The sequence below is a fragment of the Vulpes lagopus genome, chromosome 5 (assembly GCF_018345385.1).
Source record: "Vulpes lagopus strain Blue_001 chromosome 5, ASM1834538v1, whole genome shotgun sequence".
Lineage (NCBI taxonomy): Eukaryota > Metazoa > Chordata > Mammalia > Carnivora > Canidae > Vulpes > Vulpes lagopus.
The window spans coordinates 44,129,124-44,153,014 of NC_054828.1; the positions used below are offsets into that span (position 1 = coordinate 44,129,124).

Sequence of the window (23,891 nt, forward strand, 5' to 3'; positions counted from 1 at the left end):
GAAACTCAGATGACTACGTGCGGACCAGATGCCACCTACAGCCGACGGGGAACTAGAATGGAGCGAGGTAGGCACACACATGTGCGCACGAGCCCGCACTTCATAGAAACACCAATGTGGGAGAAACGTACCCGGCCTCTTGGCCACACAGACTGGCTGCCTTCGCTGAATCAGAGAAGACTCGCAGCCACTTCGGAGGAGGGTACACGGCCAACGCAAACCAAACACAATCTGCTTCTTTGTGAATTGCAAGCAATTCCCAACTGCCTGAGCTAATGGTACGGAGCAGTAGAGCAGATAACCCAATACGGTGGATAATCTCAAAATCATTTTCCATTTGGCTTGTGGAATGAATTAAATGATTTGTTTCGGCTTCAGCAGATTTACCTTCCTAATTATGCTTTTTGTTAGGCTAGAAACACTCAACACCACAAGATGTTGCCAGGGATTTTAAAAGTAAGGCCGATAACAGCCATGTGAAGGATGGGCACAGAAGTCACGTGGGGTCACCGATATCTACTGAGTGCCTACCATGTGCAAGTAACTGAATGGGACAGAAAGTGATGAAAGACATGGCTTTTACTGTCAGGGTTGTAACAGTAAACAAGACCAGATCTAGGGGTATAAAAACATACCTTAAAAAGAGTGGGTTACATAAATACGTGTAAAGCAAGGACATTTCTATTCTTAAGAATCTCCCTAGATGTTCTATAAATATTTGTCAGATAAGTGAATACATGGATAAACAATGCGTATCTGGAAAGAAGTCAAAAAAGTACCTCCAATGATAAGCATTCCTGAGCTTCTAGGGAAAAGCAGTTCATTGTTCACTAGGGTGGTCAGAAAAGGTGTTCCCCTAAATCAGAAGCTCCCACGAAGTGGGCTACATGCTCCTCAAGGCTTTGTAAGGTGAAAACCACGGTAGATTCTCTCCCCACGTTGCCTGACCCTCTTTCCCTGGATTAATCCTCATAACCTGCTGGATCTCAAACTAATATCTCCTCAGGGAAATCTTTCCAACCCCAGGCTATGTCAGTCCCCTTCTTAATACCCTTCACCTTGTGAGCACTTCATCCAACCGAAGTAAACACTTATCTTTGCAATGTCTGTTGAGAGGTTGCTTCCTCTTATAGAATGTAAGCTCCATGGAGGCAGAGACAACGAGCTCTCCCATTTTTGTCACTGTATTTGCAGCACTTATCATAGTGACTTGCATACAGTGCTGCTAGTTAAGTATTTGGCGAGTACTGAACTCGAGTGCTAAAGTCAGGAAAAAGACCTCTAACTGAGCCCTAAGCAATGGGCGGGATATACTTAAAAGAAGAAAAGGGAAGCTTCTGGAATCCCAGGAAAAGGAGTCTGCCTGTACAGCCATGTGCAGACGAAAATAAACAGGAAGATATCATGGGATCATTAGCAGGCTTCTTCATAAAGTTGCAACAATCACTTAATAACAATTATTTAAAAACAACAAAAAAAATTGCTACCATCTATCGAGTGTTTTCCGTAAGCGAGTTTAATGGATTCTCTCATTGCCTCTCATAGCAACCCTGTGAAATAGTTACTGTCTTTATTTTACAAGGCGACCAAAGCTTACAGAATTTAAGGTCACTTCATAAATAAATGCAGAACCACTACTTGAACCCAACCCGATTCACCTAAATGACTCCAAAGCCCACGATCTTCACCAGTAAGTAAGTAAGGTACTGCATTCAAAAATGTTTAATGACTTGTAGAGCACTTGGCAGCTACAACGTGTGCGGGTATAGCCAAACATCCAGGTAACAGACTGACTGACGAGCTACCGCGCCAACAAGCTAGCTAACTAAGAAATCCAAATTTTTCCAATAACCAAATACACCTCTATTTCATTGGGTTATATAAGCCTTGCCTTGCAGGACTGGTGAAAATCCCAAATGTTCTATTACCGGAAGGACAAAAAAGGTGGGTCTCGTTGATGCCTACACATAAACAGGTAGCAGTGGAAACACCCATGCACTTTGCTTCCAACTTACTGGTTTAACACTTTTTTTTTTCTTTTCTTTTCTACTAAGGCTTAAGGAGACTGAATAAATAGAAGTAAATAAAAAGACCAATGTGGCCTTCCCAGTAAATTCAAGGCTAACTGGGCCAACTAAAAGTGACTAGCAGAACAGATTTGGGCCAAGTGTACAAACCCTGGTGTGGCTAGAATGGTCAGGTTGTTTTGGCGTAAGGATATCTAGATCTCTGGAACATAAGCTCCTAGAAGAGAGGGTCCAAGTGTGTTGTTCACCTTTCTATCTTTGGTGCCAGCACAGTAGAAAGTGCCCAAGACATTCACACTTATGGAATGAAAGAGTGAATGTTTAAGATTCAGCTAATTTTAGGTGTAAAGGTTAAAGGGACATTGAAAGCCCTGGGCCATATATTTATCCTCACTATAAATGTCTGTTGTAGAACTAAGACAAACAGGACACTGTAAGAGGTGGCATCAAATAGATTTGGCTATATTCAATTATTAAAAAATATATTTTAGTCACTGAAAAAAGCATTTATTTTACAACACAGTAGCAAACAAATATAACAAAATAAATGAGCTGACTAGAATTTTCTATTCCTTCATAACTGGTTATCGTAGCATCCCGTTGACATGTCCTGATTGGCAGCTCCTAGGCGATCATCGACTCTCAATTAGCACTTACTAGTATTATTACTAATAACAATCAGCATGTTTAAATTTCCTCTCAGGAGGCGTCGATGGATTTTCATTTTTCAATAATGAGGATTTGCGAAATGATTTATTTTAATACATCTGCAAAATATGCCGCTGAAAATAATAAAACTTCTATTTGTCCTAATGACAGCCATTACCTCTCACACAGGTATGCCAGGGTAGGACACAGAGCTTTTTTTGTGTTTAGCAGATCCTGGAGGTTTGCTGGGAGCTGGGCACAAACCACAGAAAAGCAAATAAGTCACCATCTCAGGAAGCATTCCTCAGATATTCTGGTTTTTGAGACAAGTGGAATTATTCCCCACTAATTTATACACCAATGAAACTGGCCGGTTGGCAAGTCCACAATTAATGTGAATGCCAAGTGGGAAGGCAGCTTTGTTTCATCTCAGAGAACACTTCGCTGAACAGCAGCCTCCCCAGCTGAAAATGCATGCAATGTCTCTCTCTTTTAACTTGCAGCAGACGCTGGCATTTCTTCATCTCTATTCACTCTATCATTATGATGCATTATACAATGTAATGATGTAATACACCGGAAAGCCGAAATGTGCACGCCTTGCCAAAAATAATAATAAGAAAAGTATACAATTATTTTCTGCTATGAAAGCCACTATCACTATCATTTCATCCTTCCCCAGCCAAAATGAAAGCTTCCCTAATGGCTCAGAGTCTCTTTATGTTTGTGAATTGAACATGAATGTGAAAAGTAGGACGTCACCTCGTCTGTACTGAGTTAGAACTTTTAAAGGATGTAAACAAATTTATCACTTGAGCATGGCGGGCTGGCTCCAGAATCTGCTCCGGCCATATTTTCCATGGTGTGATTTCTGGTGTGATTCTAAATGTTACCGAGTCTTTATTTGTTAATAACAAAATTTCCTAAAAAGGGTCTGCCTTTTCATGTTTCATTAACATTAACCTACAATCACAAGCCACTGTTCTGGGCAGGAAGCACATTTTAGGGAAAAGTCACCGTCTGCTAGTAGCTGCATTCGTGGCTGATTAAATCAAAAAGAATCAAAGTAATAAAACCTCAGAAATAAAGCCAACTAATTGTTACATTTCCCTTCCCCCCTCACTGAGCCCTATTTTGAGTTACGGAAGCAGAAAATTGTTTTAAGAATCAGATATTTTGAATGCATTACAAGAAAATATTCTTGAAAGACTGCAATATTGAGCAGACTTCCTTCATCCAATGTCTTCTGGTTCTGTCCCTCCGTTTCCCTTCTCCCCCCCATTACTGTTCCCCTCCCCTGCTCCCCTGGACTTTCAGGGTAGATTTTTAACAGTATATCTAATGTTTTTCTTCACTATTACCAGGGACCAACCTCTTATAAATGGGACCAAACCAAAAGACAGAAGCCACATCCCTGACCGTCCAGCTTGCTGGCAGACACTCTGTCGATTTGGACTGCAGCAACATTTCAAAATGATATTTTCAGCGCTATTATTATAATTGTAATTAGGAAGTGGTTGATTAGATGGAGACCAGAGACGAATTTTAAGGGAACACGGGGACCGGAGCAGGGGCATGCTGCCGTCCACTGCATTCCGTCTCCAGCTCTGAGAAAACTGCCTTGACAGAGCTCACTCACAAAACCCAGCCACAGATCATAAAGCTCCTAAGTGGGCTGGCCACCAGCTTTATGCTGAAAATTTGTGGGATGCCATTTTTTGCCTAGCAAAATTAGTAGGAATGCTTAACGTAATTAATTTTTATACTAAACACGTGTTGTTATTTTTTTTTAATGTACAATTACCAAACCATCGAAACCACAGTAGAGCACAATCAGATGTGCCTGAAAACACATAATTGACATAAAGGACGTGCAGGAAAATAACGTGAAAACATAAAATAAATGGTTATTGCTATTTAGAGTCTGCATTTAAAGAGTGGAATTCATCATAATTATGCATTATTAGCTAATAATTGGGTGGAAGCATACAGGGCATATCGTGTTTATTGTTACTGGTATGCCATTGTTAACGTTACTATTATTTTCTGTGGAAATTTCTACCAACCTGAGATTGTTTTGAAGAATTCCCACTGATTACTCAGGGCATACGGCCTGTAGACTGTTTTGCATTATTCACTCACCACAGAAACACACTCACCACTGGGGAAGACCCCAGAAAATCCCAAACATCTCATAAAAACATACCAGCAGGTGTAGGGCATATTTCTTCATCCGGAAGAAAGCCAAAGAGGGGCAGAAAGTAAAGCAGTATGGATTCCTCGTCCAGGGTAAAAGCAGCCTAGAGCAAAAAGCAGAACTATGCTGTTTTGCTGATTCAAACATTGTTCAACACACCATTTCTTCATTCATTCCCTCTATCTCCCCATCCTTCCCTTCATATATATATGTATATATATATCTCCACACACATACATACATGATTTCTGTATGTGTACATATATAACGTTCATATTACACATGTATAATATATACATACACACACATGTAAGTCCATCCCCAGAAATAGAAGGATACAAGATGGTAACCAGGTTTTTAATGACTGTCAATAGTCAATAGTTAGTATGATCATAAATTGAGAGCCAAAAGATGGAAAGGTCCATACAATTCAGCACTTTCGATCTTAAGCTTCAACACTCCAGGATGGTAGGCTCGAGCTACACACTCCAGTTCTGGTACTTTGGGGAATGTGTCAAGTGAACTATGATCGAATTCCTGTGCTATGAAACCATGAAGACTAAATGACACTGCATAAAACAGAAGTGGTGTCCTCAAAGTGTCAAAACAACCCGTTGGAAGGTGAAAAATTTGCTGACATAGCCAGTTTTCTTGGTCTACATGAGGTAAAATAACTTTTATGATGGATATTTTGTTTCTTTTCTCTACATTTAGGTGTCACATAAATTGTCAAAAGAACAAGACATAGAAAAGAAAATGACCAAACAGTAAAGACAAAAAGAGAATGCAAAAAAGAAAAATCAACTTGGCTAATTTATAAAACTTAAATTTGTGTTACAGAATTAAAATAAAACCAGGTGAGTTGATAAATCCAATCCACTTATTCCATTCGCTTATTTGACAATTATTTCTTGAGTGCCTACTATGTATCAGACACTCTCCCAGGCCTTGTGGATTTGGTGAACAAGACAGACAAAAATCCTCACTCTCAGGGAGTTTACATTATTTGTGAAGAGGGTGGCTGGGGGTAGAGGGAGGAGACGAACAACAGACAAGTAATTAAACTATACAGTAGATGAGATGGTAGGAGGTACCTTGGAGACAAAGCACAAAAAAGGTCAGTAAAGACCTCCCTGAGAGGGTAATCCATGGGTAATGACTAGAGGCCTATCTGGATAAAAACGCAGTCAAACCATCTAGTTCGAGGAACTTTTCCTCTTTAGGGACAGAGATGATCACACTGACCCAGCAACCTCTTGAAAGCATAATCTCAGGAAATCACTCACAGGACTCCAAGGAAGGTTTGTATGGACTACGGTTCCTGTGCCATAGTACAAGGTCGCGTTAACAGAATCCTTACAGAGAGGAACACTTTTTTCTCAGAATAATTCAAATTGTGTATCTCTCATTTCTCTTAAACACAGATGAGTTTGTCTGCATTCAGCAAAGTAAAACAACATGGAGCAAAATGAAAGACAGGAAAAGTGTGGTGGGCTCTCTGCATGGGGTAAGAGGGAGAGAAGAGCAGGATCTGGTCTTTCTTTTTTTTTTTTTTTAAAGTACATCTTTTCATTTTTTTTTTTTTTAATTTTTATTTATTTATGATAGTCACAGAGAGAGAGAGAGGCAGAGACACAGGCAGAGGGAGAAGCAGGCTCCATGCACCGGGAGCCCGACGTGGGATTCGATCCCGGGTCTCCAGGATCGCGCCCTGGGCCAAAGGCAGGCGCCAAACCGCTGCGCCACCCAGGGATCCCCGGATCTGGTCTTTCTAAGCAGCCAAGTACCCAGTTTGTCTGCATTTACCTTTGTAAGCCATTGGTTTTCCAAGCATGTAGACCCAAGAAAAGAGAAGGGCAGTGTGTGTCTCTCTAGTGACCATATTTCCTGAGTCATAATTTAAAACTCAGAACCTAATGAAGAATTCTTTTTGTGATTTGTGTATACATTTATATAAAAAGCTTTTCCAAGTTATACAATTTAAACTATTTTGGTTGTTCTACTAAAAAATTACTTCCTTGAGGGGCTCCTGGGAGGGCTTAGTTGGTTAAGCACTTGACTCTCGATTTTGGCTCCAGTCTTGATCTCAGGGCCATGAGATTGAGCCCCGCCTCCAGCTCCATGCTTAACATGGAGTCTGCTTGAGATTCTCTCTCTTCCTCTCCCTCTGCGCCTACCCACCATGCTCTCTCTCCAAAATAAATAAATAAATAAAATTTTTTAAAATTTACTTGAAAAAAATATCCAGAATCTATGGTTCTTCTAAATGTACCTCAAAACCAATGTAGTCTATATTACCCTAGAAGAAAATGTACTTCTTTCCTGGAGTACACACAGCTCCTAGACTCCTACTACCATATTTGTTTATTTAAATAAGGAGTTTTAGTTTAACCTAGCATCAGGTATATCCCTCTTTCTTCCTCTCCAACCCCACACACACAGTCCATGGAGCAGGAAGTAGAAAGAATCAGTTCCTCTCACAGGCTCCACCCTTACCCAATGCAGGAGGGATCAAGTCAGCATTTACTGATGGGATACTGGGAGGAGGGCAAATCCACATTCCATGCTGATGGGAAGCCAGCAGGAATGCTAGAAGTGCCATAAACCCTAATCTCAGGCTCCCAGCACCCCTGCTGCTAGACCCCATTCCTCCCTGAGTATCAAGGCCAATGGACGGACTGAGGGAAAATTTGTCTCGGTTACACGGTACATGTTGCTGTGGTGGTGGTGGTCTCAGGAGCAGAGGTCCACCATTATCACCTCTGCTTTTGTTTTCACTGATGTTCACTGAGACCTTCTCAGTGCCCGAGCCAAACCCAGATTAAAACTATGATATTTAGGAGGAAGATTACATGTCATACAACCTTCTCTATTCTATCTCTCTATTCCACCTTTCTATAGGTCTGGGGCATCCAAGGCTCCCTCTTTCTCCCTACTCCTTGTTTACTCACTTCACCAAGACTTTGTTATTGACCACTTACACCTTGGTGTGAATGCAAGTTTTCCAATAATTTCCGGGGGAATTTGCAACTAAAATCTCCTCTGTCATCGAAAAAAAGAAAAGCACTGTCTCCCATGACAGGAGTTCTAGGATTCTATATGGATGCTGTCCTGGAGGCTAGAAACTTTTGAAATACATTTCAACTCTTCCACTTGGGCACCCACCTCCAGATGAGCTTGAGTTCTAATTAGCCTTTGGCAACCAGTTAGAAATTTTCTCAAGACATGAAAAAGTGAAGATGGAAATGATCTGTGCAAAACCACCTATAACTAGGAATACCATCCTCTTTAAATGGTTTGGTAGACAAGTAGAATCAATTTGGCCATGAAAGAATACCCTTTTTCCTGGACTGAAAAAATAAATTTGCTCATTCTTCTCAGACATAGGGTTGCTTCCCCCTCTCTATACCCCACGCCCTGTGCCTCCTTGATGAATTTAGTTAGACCCATGAAACTGAATGTGGTATGATGCTAGGATTTTCTCATCTAGACTTCCTTTGCCTTGGGTGGGTATCTAAAGGGTAGGGGTAGGTGGGTAGGAGGAGTGTGGACCATCCTAAGCCTTCTCTGGAGAATGTGTTCCCTGCTGATGCTGAAATGGGGCTTTATTCACTCAAGCACCTCATGACTTTGAAGCCTGATTTGATAAAAAATGTTAATTATGCTTCTCTTTAACATGATTTATAGGACATTAGTGACAGCAGGGGAGTGTTTACTCCATGCAGGTAAGAGACCAGTCTAGGGACTGCCTCTGATTTCCATGTAATTAGGAAAATTTGGCCCACCCAGGGGCCTAATAAGATCACCACTCTCTTTCCCTCCCCAAAATGCAGTCAAGCCACTAACCAGCATGCTGCATCTCCAGCTGCCAATAACAATTTTTTTTTTACTATAAAATTTAAAGTAACCCCCCCCATAAAAAAATATCACATTTGTATATATGTGTCATCTGTGAGTGGCTCTGTGCCGACAAATGGGATTGGTTGCTAGCAAGTACAGGTCTCTGCTAAATGAAAATCAAGTTAGTATTTCCTTTCTGGAGGGAGAACTATGTGCTTTGTGTATAAGCTTTTTTTTTTTTTTTTCTGATATAAACTCATCCACCTACGCAGAGCCTTGTTTTGTGTGTATTTAAGCAACTGCATGTGTGTGTCCATGTATACTTCATAAATACACTTGGGGAGGAAGAGTATCATTTTAATGCCTACAAAACAGATCTGTGGAAGGTTCCCTCTTTCACTGCTGAAATGACTAAAAATCTGGAATGGAAAGCAGACTTAAGGGCCTAAGACACATAATGAACACAGAAATAGTAAGAGTTTCTACCTTGTCAGGCCTCCCCTGTGACAATCACAGGTATAGTCATGAAACGGTTACACACTTGCCGGTCTCTCATCCATAAACCCATAGGTAACCATGCTTCGATACATCTCTTCCATCTATGTAAACCTCTTTCAAATACACAGCCCCTCAAGTAAGAGCTCCCACCAACATATATTTCTTGTGCCTGTAACATATGCTGGTGATATGGCTTCTAGGAAACTTGTGATGTTACACATTTTTATGCTGTTACAGCATGAAGCATCTACACGGTATAAACAAGAGTGTAGCAAGACCCCCATATAGAGGCAAACCTGCAGCAAAAGTCTGAGCCCATTTTAAGGATGTACAGCAAAAGGGTTTAACAGCTATTCTGGAGAGAAGGGACAGTGATTACAAAGGAGAAAGGGAAGTCTTTCTTCTTTTTTTTAATCAGAGCGTCTTTGTGTGAGGGTACACTGAGCTTTGACATGAGCAATGTTTGGGTTTGTGTTGCCAGCAAGAGAAAATTCAGTTTGTGCCACAATATATATGTGTATGGGAAGAGTATTTTTTAAAATACAATAAAATGTTATCTCTGATTAGAAAGGAAAGATGAATTCTCCTGCTAAACCAGGTAACCCTAAAAGCGTGTTAACATGAAATACTAAATAAAATGCTACTCATCTATAATAAATCTTATTACACATTTTGGCAATTTTACTACTAACATAGTGAAGGTTTCAAGCAATGTTTGAAAATAGAAATCTTAAATTGAATCATTGTTGCATGAATATATGCAAAATATTCATTTCTAGCACTGTGAGGGTTGAGTGCTTTTAAATTGGAGAAATCACTCATGACTTCACCTTTTCATGCAAGATAAAGTTGTATGTGGTAACATCATTACAATGTCATGAAAGGAGTGGAAATCATACAACAGTTCTGCCTAAAGCTAATATACAAAAAAGGGCTTCAATATTTTTCAATATTGTTCAATATTTAAAGGTGCAGTGCAAGGCTTTAAATATATTTTAAAAAAATCATTAGGCTTTAGATGTCAGTGAGGCCTTTACTGAGCTCGGAGACTAATAAAATCATTGATGAGATCTCTTTAATATTTAACGGAATTCATGTCTTAGGTAGTCGCCTATTTTCCACTCCTATCTCTGCAGATGGGGCTAAATATAGATTTTTTTAAAAAAGATTTATGAGGAGGTGATTATAGATTTTCTTAACTATAGGACTCAAATAAAACTATTTACTCAATGATACTGTCATAACAAGAGAAAAAGCATTATGACATTTAAATAGGATTTTCTATCAATTCTTTAACAGAAGATCGCTTCAAAAGTAGCTAACACATTTATACACACTAACAATCAGGGAGTTCAATCAGTGAAAACAAATGAGCAGATTTTCAAATGAGTTGCCGAACCATGAATCATCATAGAGGGTTAGGACTGTGAGAAACTGAAAGATTTTTTTTTTTTTTTAATATTGAGGACAACAGTAATTGTTGTTGCTCATAGATCTCTTTGCTTTTTCTCTATCCAGTGATAGAGAAAATTAGGAGCCAAAGTTCAGACTAAAATCCTAAGGCACGCGCACGCACGCGTGCGCGCGTGTGTGTGTGTAAGATTTAAGAACAGCTCTCATTTAATTATATTTTTTATGTGACTCTGTGGGGAAAATATCATTCATTCTAAGGTAAAGTAAGGCATTCACAGGCTCAACTTTAAACCCCTGTTTATGTGTGAAATTGATAGCTCCCTTTCTGTTATCAAGTCACTAGTCCAGCACTTTAAAGTCATGGTCTGCAAAATAAAATTGTCTCCCTTTTGAATGTCAACCCCTAAAACCAAATATTCCCATTTATTAAAATAAAAATGTAAATTTATAAATTATCATCCTATTTTTATGTAAAAGCATTCTGGAAAGTACCACATCCCATTGTCACATGGCGAACAGCCCTCCCCGTCATTGGCTGTTGCTAGGCTACCAGGAAATGGAATGGACCATTGCCAATGATGAATTAACTGATGAGCCAGGATGACAGTAATCTTTGTCACTGGATGCAGTAGCTGTCTGAGCCCTGTCATTTTCTGCATTTCATGTTAAACAGATATACCTAGATTGTAAAACAATACAAAGAAGAATCTGAAAAGAAAGAAGTAAACTTTGACAATCAGAGGGCGGTAGTTTTTTATATAGACATGCAAGGCTTATCACCTTTGCTGAAGAATGCGATCCAACATTCATTAGCTTTTCTTTTTTAAATTAAAACCTGTGAGCAAATGAAACTTTGTTCTACATCAATAAGGTAAAATCAAAGAGATGCCTACTGGGAAGCATTCTGAAAAATTTACAAAATAATCACGATGTTTGGTCCGTGACGTTAACCATCGGGATCTGTGTATATGTAAGAGTATCACTATTTGGGGAATTGTACAGACAAAGATGACCAACCAAATCTGGGTATTTGGGCTTTGTAGACTTTATAGGCATAAATCACCAGCAATTAAAACACCCAGTGAATAACATCATGTTCACACGGGGCACAAGATTTTTCCATCTGAACAAACTACTTCAATCAAATTGATTTTTTTCTCATGAATTTATCTAAAAACATATTGAAGGGATTGGAAGTTTTGCTCTACTTGTAGATTCAACCTTAAACCAGTCATGAACTCTCACGAGCAGAGGACAGGGACTCAGAAGTTCTGAGCAGTGGACTTCAAGGGAAGACAGAAGTAAAGCGAATATACTCTCAGTGGTGTGAGCATACACCAGAGCAGAAATCCACTGAGATAATGAATTTGGAGACCCAGTACAAGCGTGGGGGTGTCCAGAAACTGAGCACAGTGAGACACCATCAGCCAGGAAATCATACTGCAACCAGCATGGTTTGACGCCAAAGCAGGAAGACCAATTTCCATAAGTCAAACAAGAAAGACTGCCTTATCATATTTTTAAGAGATGAGAGGAAAAAATAGCTGGGGAAGATCTAGCAGCAGCACCTTTAGATGCTAGAAATATTTAATGATAAAGGTCATAAGGAAGAAACAATATGGAGAGAAGAGACAACAGCCGGTAGAAGCAATTATAAGTTAAAAATGATATCTTGCCCAACCATTTCCGTATCTAGTCTTCCCTCCAAACTGTCCTGAGGACAAAGCTCAAGAATCTGATTGACACTTGTACTGATGCCATATCCCCTGTAGAAATTTCTGAAATGGCCCACTAGTTAGACATTCTTCTTCCACTTGGCTATGCAGCAACTAACTCATTATGAAATGGGTTAATTTTCTTAGATATATAAAGTACATGTGAGCAAGTGAGTGCGGGTGTATGCATACGTGCGTGTGTGCATGCGTGTGTGTGTGTGTGTGTGCATGCGTGTGGTTTCAGTAGGACAAAGGATCTGCCAATGAGACAGAAGCTCTGGGGTCTTGTTAGTCCCTGCATTAGTGAGAAGATAAATGGCAGGGGGTTCTCTGGACCTAATACTTCATAGCACTCAAGCCCCTGTTCTGCTCTTTTTTAACATGTGGATTTTTGAAATGATAGATCATAACTATAGACCCAGTACGTGTGGATGCAGATTGTATGCACTTAATATTTCAGGAGAAGTATATACAACCTGATCCAATCACTCTGAAAAATGTGGAAAATGGAAATGCATAAAGAAAGCTGCTGGCATAAAGGAGAATAAAGAAGAAATATTGATGAAGCTCTGTATGGATTAGTCACAATATATTCATGCAGCATTTGAATATATGTGTATATGTATGTATATATTCTGATCTATGTATGTTTATATATATTTAATATATATGTACACATATATCCATACCAGATAATCAATGTATTAAAACAAAACAAATCACATCAGAAAATTTGCTTTCTTTGAAGTTAGAATAGCTGCCTATCTTCTACTGTGAGTTTTTACCATCTCCATTGCAAAGTCTAGAGAATTATGGAAGATTTGTAATGAGACCATAACTAATACTTCAAAACTATTAGTAAATATTGGAGAAGTAGCCTAATTAGTAGATCAAAGTGTTGACTCTGGAGCCAGATCTCAGTATGCAAGCACAAATTTCAGCTCTGCCACTATTACTTCTCAGTTTCAAGCAAGTCACTTAACCTCTTCTTGTATCTGGCTCTTCATTATAATATGGCAGGAAGGAAGATGATAAGACCAGTACTTACTTCTGGATGCCTTAATATTTATTTTTGAATCATTTAGAACAGTGCCTGGCACATAATAAGCATTATAGAAGTGCTTATTAAATCCATAAATACACACATACATAAGAGTATTTATCCTGGAAATGTTATCAAGGGAGGTTCTGAAATTATCTTTCCCATCAAAAGCAAAACATTTCATCTCAAAACCTAGTGTGGATGTGTACTAATATTTTACTCTCTACCCAGGTAACTTCGTCCTACAGACCCAAAGCAGGATGGTTGCACCCCCTGAGCTCTGCCTTCCTGACACCAGGATGCTCTTCAAACCACTTGCCTCCTTGGACTAGTGGCTCATCACCTTGTCTACTCTAGGTTGTCATCCTCACCTTTCTCACACTACGTTGTGACTTAGCATAAAGATTTTGCACAGAGAGAGCAACTTACTGAAAGCAATGTGGTGTTGAGGACAGAAAAAGAGAGAGAAAGCCCAGGACAAAAAGGAAAAACCTATCTAGCTAGCCCCTTGGCCATAAAAGTGCTGAGGCTTAGAGACAATGAGTGAGGGAGACAGAATGGCTATGTGAACAGGAAGACAAAGGCAGGGCCACCTAGCTAGACTGTCCTACTGGATGTCCAGCAACAGTATTCATTCCTTTGATTGCATTTATTGAGCATCTAAGAAGCACCCTAAAATGGGATCAAAATGTTCAAAATCCCCTGTCCCTACAGAGCTTACATTCCACAGAAGAAGCAGCTAAATAATAACTGAAATCAGTAAAATGTCCAGAGTGATTCATGACAACAAGGACTCGGGAAGAAAAGCAGGCGAGAGGGTCAGGAAAGGGATAGGGTCAAGAAGGGGGTGGGCACAGGCAGGGGGTCATATTGGGCACTCCCCTGCTGTAATTCCACACTATGCCACCCACAGGCTTATGCTCAGACCCCTTTTCTGATCATTTTCTGATTATGCCATTAGGTTTTACCCAACCGCTCCCATTAAAACTTTTCACCATGATGGAGTCTTACCCTGACATCCCCTCTGCCGGAGACCCAATGGTCTTATCTGGAGAAGCAAAGATGGACCCAGAATCTTCCCATCCTGATACCTGCCTGAAGGGCCAGACTCTGCCTCCCGTACCCTCCAGTAAGGATAACTCACTGAACACAGCGCATGGGAAACCGATGCAAAGTTGATCGTCCCACATTCAGAAGGGCCTTTCCCCTCAGTCCTTCAGAGTGCCTATTCTCTGATGACCTGCTTTTTGTCATCCATGGGGCACCTTTAGCAGAGAAAGAAGCCACTAAAAACAGATGAGCATTTCCAAACAGGGAAGCCATGTGCCCCTTCTCTCCCACTCTCCTTCTTCAAAGGATCATAAACAAGCTCTTAGCACTCCTCCCACATTCTCCTCCTAGGTTTTTTTTTTTTTTTTTTACCTTATTTTTTATAGCAGTTTTAGGTTCACAGCAAAATTCAGCAGAAGGTATGGAGATGTCCCACATATCCTGCCTTCACTCATGCATGGCCTTCCCCATTATCAACATCCCTATCAGAGTGGTACATCTGTTACAACTGATGAACCTACGCTGATGCATTATCATCACCCAGAGTCCATAGTTTACATTAGGGTTCACTGTTGGTGTTGTACATGCTACGGGTTTGGAGAAATGGGTAATGGCAAATATCCATCATCATAGTACCAGAGTATTTTCACTGCTCTAAAAATCTTCTGTGTTCAAATAGAAGATATTTGCAAATGATGTATCAGATCTATAAAGAAGTTATCAAATTCAACACAACAAATAAGCCAGCCAAGAAATGGGTGGAAGACATGACAGACATTTCTCCAAAGAAGACCTACACAAGGACAACAAACACAAAAAAATGCTACACATCACTTGCCATCAGGGAAATACAAACCAAAATCACAATGAGATACCACTTTATATTTGTGAGAATGGCTAAAATTAAGAAGACAGAAAATAACAAATGTTGGTGAGGATGTGGAGAAAGGGGAACCCTCTTGCACTGTTGGTGGAAATGCAATCTGGAAAACAGTGTGGAGGTTCCTCAAAAAGTTAAAAATAGAGATACCCTATCACCCAGCAGTTGCACTTCTGGGTATTTACCCCAAACATAAAGATGTAGTGAAACAACAGGACACCTGCACCCCAGTGTTCACAGCAGCAATGCCCACAATAGCCAAGCTGTGGATGGAACCACAATGCCCATGAGCAGGTGAATGGATAAAGAAGATGTGGTCTATATATACAATGGACTATTACTCAGCCATCAGAAAGGATGGTACCTACCATTTACACTGATGTGGATGGAACTGGAGGGTATTATGCTGAGTGAAATAAGTCAGTTGGAGAAAGACAATGATCATATGGTTTCACTCATGTGTGGAATATAAGAAATAGTGAAAAGGATCATAAGAGCAGGGGGAAAAATTGAGTGGGGACAAATTAGAGACGAAGACAAACCATGAGAGGAACAAAGAGTTGTAGAAGGGGAGGAGTGTGGGGGCGGATGGGGTGTCTGGGTGATGGGCAATAGGAGGACGCATGGTGAGATGAGCACAGGGTATTATACCAAATGTTAGCAAATTGAATTTAAATTTTAAAAAAGTTTAAAGAAATAAAAATAAAATAAAAATCCTGTGTTCCTTTTATTCATTCCTCCCTCCCCAGCTCCTGATTTCTCTTCTTGATCTTGTCCCCCCCTCCTTTTTCTCCTTATTTTCAAAACCCCACACAATAAATAGTTTTGAAAGCATTACTAGGCTTGAGATCAGAGGAAGAGAACTGAAGTATGACTGGATCATAAGGGAAGGGCACTTTGGGCAGGCCCTTTAAATGCTCACATTACAACTGGCTGGGTGCTCCAAACATAGGGTCTGAACTCACAATGGGTTCAAACCCTAATACACTCCTTTCCTGCTCTGTGACTCTAGGCAAGTCACTTAACCTCTCTGAACCTCAGTTTATTTAGCTATAAAATTGGGATCATGAAAATATCTATCTTGAAAGGTGGTTTTTAGGATTGAATGAGATGACCCGGGTGGAGCTAACTTAGAACAGTGTCTAGTGCATGGCTTGATTTAAAACGTTGTTATTTTCATTGTTAAATTACATAGCTCTGAAAGGGACAGTGACTCAGGGCTATTGGTCTCTTTTGCCTACATGTAACAAACCTTCAAAAGACAAGAAATTAGAAACCAGTGGCTCTTTCAGGTGATTCAACTGTTGTAGGACTCCATTCAAGCTTGGGTTCATTACATTCTGATATTTTACATAGTTGAACAATTTGATAGTATCTATCCGTGGACATGCAATCTTCAGCACCCCCCAAGGTTAGGTCTCTTACAGAGGCTAAGGTCTGAAGCAGTAGGGACAAAGCTAATGCTCCCAACAACTTTCCAGAAGGTAGGGAACACAAAAAGGTGTTTTGTGCTAAAACTCACCTTCACTGGAAGTAGAACACAGGACTTCAAGCTCCTGTAGGCACGTCTGTCTCCAGCTGGAGAGTGAAGCACTTTTTGAGAGATCAGCCCTTCATAAACCCTCTGCCACATACTTCAGGGCCAGCAACCTGTGTGAAAAGCATTTTTGGAAAAGAAGGTATGCAAAAAGGATGTTAGAAGTGGGATCATATTTCTTACCTGGTAGGCCATATTGGTCACCCTATGATGGCATTAACAATTCTGCGTAGCATCTTAAAACGACAGAAAGAAACTTGAAGTCTCAGCCTATTCAAATACAGATGCTTTTATCTCAGTGAGGATCATCTGGCTGCCTGGGTACCACAGAAGTGTGGCAAAATAGCAAGTGAACTGAGTGAAGTTATATAAGACCAGACCATGATGGTGCTGCCGACAGGAGGAGGGAGCTCCTAGGCTCCCTTCCAATCAAAACTTCCCTGAGGTTGACTATAATTTAAGCTTTTTTCCGCAGATCATAGAAATCTACCCAAGATTATTAGAAACCCTATTATGACCTACAATCAGCCTGACAGAAATATCTGAATAGCTAGCTGAACTTTTCAGGAGACTTCAAGATTCTTGGGACCGTATGCACAAAGCCAAAAATACTATAGTACTGGCTGTGTCCACATATGAAAATCACATGGATTAGAAAGGAGAAAGGTGAAAGGTGATTCTCCAGTGTATTCTAGGGTTGAGGGAGGAGGAGGTTTCAAGAGGGAAAGAATATTTGGCTGAATTCAAATGTGTCTTTTCCCTGGATTCCAACAAATGGGTTTGCATGTGGAAACAGAAATGAAACCTTCCAAGAAATACTTTGTGATTTCAGTACAGAAAGAATGGAGATTCTTGACTTTAGATCTAAATTCAGGTACTTCTGTTTCCCTGGTGCCCTAGAGAAGGTCTGCTATCTAAAAATGTGCATTGCATGGTTTTCTGCATGAGAATGCAGTCGTTACCTCTTAGGTAGACTAACTTAAAAATTCATCAATGAGGATGCCTGGGTGGCTCAGTGGTTGAGCCTCTCTCTTCAGCTCAGGGCATGATCCCAGGGTCCTGGGATCAAGTCCCCCAACAGGCTTTCTGTGGGGAGCCTGTTTCTCCCTCTGTCTCTGCCTCTCTCTCTCATTCTCTCTCTCTCTGTTTCTCATGAATAAATAAAATCTTTTTAAAAAATCCATCAATGTACATAGTTAAGTCTACCTTTTCCGTCCACCACAATCCTTACTGTATGGTTGGCCCTTGAACAACATGGGGGTTAGAGGCAGCAACCTCCTGCACAGTCCAAAACCCTCAGATAACTTCTGACTCACCAAAAATTTAACTACTAATAATAGCCTACTGTTGACTGGAAAGCCCTACTACTAATATAAACAGTTGATTAACACACATTTTGTATGTTATGTTTTAATACTGTATTCTTACAATAAAATAAGCTAGAGAAAAGAAAATGGTAAGAAAGTCCTATGGAAAAATATATCTAATATATGATACTATAAGAAAATCCATGTAAAACAGACCCACACCATTCAAACCCAGGTTGTCCAAGGATCAACTGTAGATGACTCTGAAAAGACAAACCTCTCTACCCCTAATTCATTCCTTTGAAGACCTTCCCAGCATCCTGAGGAAGTAGCCCAGCTTGCAGGATTCTGCTTCTCCAGCCACCCTTCACCACTTCAACTATTCAGACTATGACGTGGGGAATAGGAAGTGAAAAGTCATGTCAATTTGCAGGCTAAGGCCACCACTGCCCTACTGGTACACCTGGGTTTCAGGAGATGTCCATAAAGCCTTTTAAAAACACCTACTTTTTTTTTTTTTTTAGCTTATTCATGTACATTCTCTCCCTTGTACCAAATAATTCCTAAAACAAGTGGTAAGTAGTAGACATGCCATGGCACAAACTCTTCAATGTACCTCAACTGTGGTTTAAAGAGCTGCTCTCCATCAGGTAAGAATATCATTGTATGAAAAGCAAGACAAGTGTAAACAACACACAGAAGAGTTCAGATGTTAAAGGGCTTGCAATATTGAGAAAATTAAATGGATATCTGAGAACGAGCCATTGAACAGCTGCGAGGAAGGGGCTACTTTTCCAGTATTGTTTCATGAGAAGTTAGCAAACGTGTCAATGCGCTTTGGTAGCACGGTGATAAGCACTATGTCAACCCAGAGAGGGAAACAGAAATCACCAAGGATGATGAATGCTAACTGCTATCTTCATCTGTAGCACAATGGGCTTGAGAGAACCAAGTTAAGCATCCTCTGGTCCCTGGGGACAAACTCTCTGGATGGGGACTAAGAGAATATTGCAAAGGCCTCCACTTAAAATAAAGATCAGGGCGGGGGGGGGTGGGGAGCATGCTCTCACATATTGTAAAGGATCGCCTTCTAGTTTACTAATCATCCATCAACAACAACAGCAACAAAAAAACAGATGGGTATTCTGATGTGTGTGTGTGTAAAATTAATGAATAAGCATGTGCGAATATCCATAAGTGAACATGGTATGGATTTAATTGTCAACATTCATTGAACAAACATTTAGGGTATGGGAGATTTGATTTTGAGCTCTGCCACAGTATTAGCCATATGACTCAGGGTGAGTCGAAGATTTCACATCAGTAAAAAAGAGATAGTAATACCAATTTTGTTGGGTGGGTATGACATAGTGTTTGTGAAACATAGTACAAAAGTAGGCATTCAAAAATGTGCCATGCGATCCTACTCCATACCAAGGACTTTCACGGATTAACCATGAATAAAATCCTCACTGTAATCACTTCAATATAATACTCAGTAGTAGGTGGAACTATCTTAAAAGAATTCCCTCCTATGCTATAGAATGTTTCACTCCAATGTATTCATTGATATCCGCATTATAGTAGCTATATAAACCTAGAATATCTTAAACAAACAGGAGCAGAACATGAAGAGCGAGCCTGGGTCTAGCAGCTTCCAAGTTCTTGCCATTACATGGCTGGCTGGAAACACTAACCTGGCCCATTGCAAAGGCCACACGGTTTTGACAATCCTAGGAGCGCTAGTTAAATGAACTTACTTGTGCTAATAAAATGATAGTCAGGGATCCCTGGGTGGCGCAGCGGTTTGGCGCCTGCCTTTGGCCCAGGGCGCGATCCTGGAGACCCGGGATTGAATCCCATGTCGGGCTCCCTGCATGGAGCCTGCTTCTCCCTCTGCCTGTGTCTCTGCCTCTCTCTTTCTCTCTGTGTGACTATCATAAATAAATAAAAAAATTAAAAAAATAAAATGATAGTCAAACTGACACTGGATAAACTCTTCTGCTCACTTCCCTACTTTAAGCCACACCACAGCAGTGTTCTCTCTCCTCCCCAGGGCCCTCTGTTTCCATCAGAAACCACCTCTACTCACCTACTAGAGACTACAGACACCGTGTCAACACTGCTGTCCCTATGTCATGTCTTCCTCACCCTCCATCACTGGCTGTTTTCTACTTTGCCTCTCACTGAAACTACACCAAATCATGAATGATATGGTTGATCTTTCTGGAAAATCCACTCGACTATTAAAAAAAAAAAAATCAAAAACCAGGAAGTATATTCCTCTTGTACTGAACTGAGCATGTCTTGGTCACCATTAACTAACTCTCCCTTGCTGCGCAGACAAGATGAGCCCTCATTCCCCCTACCCCGCCTTCCATCCTAACCTCCCCAAAGACTGTGCATGCCACCATTCTCCAAGGATCTTCCTTCATGAAAGAAAAAAAAAAAAGGCAACGTGGAACTTCCAGCGAGAAGCTTCTCTCCAACAGCAGAGCAGAATGCTAGTGAGAGAAACCACCGAGGTGTACATGCACGTCTAGCAGTGGTTTAAAGGATAACAGCTTTGCGTTGGGCACAGGTCACGGGAACTCTGGTTTGGAGAACAGGTGGGCTACCTGACAACCAGCAGGCAGCCTTGCTTTTGACTACCACCATTTTAAATCAGGATGTTTGGCAAATCATTAGTGTCTGCTAGTTATTAAACAGAGGAGAGTTCAAAAGCACACGCATGTTTTTCTCCCAGCTTCCCAGGTGGTAGCTGTTTCAAGCAGCAACCTTTTCACTTTGTGCAGCAAGACTTGTAAACTTCCCGTGGCTAAAACCGTGTTTTCTAACCGGGTGCCCACAACTGAGCCGCAGCCTCGCAAGAGTGGCAAAACCCATATGCAAACGTCTGACTGAGGAGTTGCCATCCCCTCTCCTTGCAAGTTTATTATTGAAATTACTGAAATGTACACAAATGACTACATCTGAAGGTGAAATTTGGTGGAAAAATAAAGATATAATAGGATTCTTTCTTAAATAATTTCCTAGTGCGATGTCTGTCTGAAAAAATGAAGTGAAATTATATGATGTCAAAAAATCATGTTTCAAAATGATTGACAACATGTGAATGTTTTGCATTGTGAAATGAGGTGGAAAATTTTAATTGCATGATGGGAGGACATAATATTTATTAGAACCTTGTAACTACAGAGGATTGCAATGAAGAGGACACAATTTTAAATTTGGCGTTAATACGTCAAGTCTAAATCTTAAATGAACATGCAGGAGTAAAATTCTTTATCAAAGCCTTTTCTTAGAGTGTATGATTAAGTTTTCAGATTCTAATAACTAAACAGGATCAACGCGTGGGGCACGTCCAGAACCTGACAAAGAGGCTCGCTAGTCTGCTTTCGTATGCAATTCTGAACAGTGTTACCACACAACACATGCCTCGGCGGGACAGACGTAAAGACTGATCCTCCAGCAGGGCTCACATGAGAAGCGATGTTTGCTGGACACCTACCATTTGCAAAGAATGAAAAGAATGAGGGAAAGGCCTGAAAATGAAAAACTAAACAGAGGTGAGGAAAAGATACAGAAAGGAATATATACAACCACTGGCAAAACAAAGATCGAAAGCCAAAGTACCTTCAGCTCAACTTGGAAAGCAAACGACTCAGCTGAGGATGGCGCGCGGCACCCACGTTTGCTAGTCTAGTTGTCAACTTACAAGACCGGAGCAGGCATAGACTATGGAAGTGGTAAGAGTGGCTCGGCTCCTTCTGACAGATGTCTCCGGAAGCCTCAATAGCTCGACGGGAAAGGCGTAAAGGCTCTGCTTCCCCATGGAAGAGCAACGGTACAAAGGCCAAGGCAGAAGCAGGCTTCCCCTCCCCTCCCTGCCTCTCCCAGAAGTCAGTAGTTTAATTGACCAGACTGCACACTGTAGGATCACTTCACATTCCATCCTGCCCCAAACCTCACCACTCAAGAGAACATCGCCTCTCAGTCTATGATAGCTCTAGCAATTAAAACCCAAAAGAAATTCTTTTCTTTTCTTTTCTTTTCTTTTTTTCTTTAGGGATGTGGAGGGACATCACTGGGGCCATCTAAAAATTACCAGCATCAAGATCATTATTAAGACTGTAAGAAAAGAGAAATGGAAAGAAAAGTTGTTCTGACACCGAACAGGAGAATGGTAGGAAAGCATCTCTCTCTCCCCTCCCTCCCTCCCTCCCTCCCTCTCTCTCTTTCTCTCTCCCCTTCTCTGAGAGGTTGATGCTGGCGCTTCACATGAATATGGCAAGGACATAAATCACCGAGTTGGAAATCCTAGAGGGTCAGCGAATGGGTCTATAACTAGTGGAGCAGAAGAGGTCAGAAATTAAAACGGTTAGCAATGAGCAATAAGAAATCTGAGCAAGGCTTAAAGAGGACTCGGAAATGGATACTTCATGGTCTCTTTCTTGCAGAATTGAAGAGATGAGCTGAGAGTAAAAGAACAAAGATTTGGTCCAGAGAAGAGAAAGCCACCATCTCGTGACCAATCTCTGTCTCACAGACCTAGCTTCGGGCTTTCGGTTTCTCCCAAAGTCACCAGGACTTGAGAGCCAAACATCTAATAATACGCACACAAACACACCCCTTCTCTTAAAGTATTTTCGCTTTCCTGGATGTGATTAATGGCTGAAAAACTCCCACCTGATAAATACGGTAATATTTTTTCACATAGCCTCCACTTTGATTAACCAAAATAATTTTCTTTTCTGGTAGAAAGAGTAATTGTTCCAATAAATTAACACCTCATCTCATGTATATAACGCAAGACCCAAGATTTTTCCAAAGCGTCTCTCTCCTCCCAGAGAACAGTTTCAATAGTTCACATTCAAAACTTCGGAGGTTTCTAAACCGCAGGCCACCAAAGACTTCTCTTCCACCTGCCCACATTGTTTGCTGCATTCTGATCAGAAAGGGAATTTGCGTCTCCGAACCAACAGATATAAAGTGCACAAGAACATCACAAAGTAATTACGAGTTTATGACATCATCTTAATATTACAAGAGAGAGAATGAAAGACCCGAGAGAAACGTGCGATTTCCCTTTTGGGAAAACATTAATGGATGCTTACAATCTGTTTTCTTTTGTTTGGATGTTACAACCAATAATACACTTTTATGTCTATAAATAAAGACTAAAGTTGAATAAATCCAACAAACCCCTGAGCCTGCAGCTTGGAATCTTGATTCACGTTCAAGGCCAAGATTTATGAGTCACTCGCAGAGAATAAGTTGAAGCTGCAAGATTTGGGGGGAAATTATTCCACATGGCGATTATTTGGGGGAGTGATTATGCATGCACACCTGATCACAGTGTCACCTATTCCAGCTCATCCGACATGATAAAACATGGCAATTTTCTCTATTTCCCTTTGCTTGCACAACAGAAACGGATGCACACAACCTCACACCATTCATTTTTAAATGGGCTTCCTTGTCAGAGGCATTCCTCCCCTTCCCACGTTAGCGCTGACTTCTTGGGGGTGTTGTACAATGATTTATGTAAATGCCTCGATGACTGTGGGGGGGAATGAGGAACACCAGCACTGATGACCGAAGGCAGGAGAGAAGAGCTTTCGGAAAGGGATTTCCCATACACACAGGATGGGCTTTTCCTCCCAGAAGGTACCTACCACCTTGGCCCCACACTGGTAGGCTCCACCTACCACACCCGCCACACACTGACCGGACT

General features: G+C 40.8%; 1 long non-coding RNA gene across 1 annotated transcript in view; it reads right to left on the bottom strand.

Annotated features, from left to right (window-relative positions):
• Positions 1-23,891, bottom strand: part of LOC121490446 — a 203,304-nt gene that overhangs the window by 69,033 nt on the left and 110,380 nt on the right. Inside the window, exons 7-8 of the long non-coding RNA XR_005987675.1 lie at positions 16,833-16,960; positions 4,882-4,975 (exon numbers count right to left, since the gene is read on the bottom strand). This is a non-coding gene — a long non-coding RNA (uncharacterized LOC121490446). The remainder of the gene's footprint in view (positions 1-4,881; positions 4,976-16,832; positions 16,961-23,891) is intronic.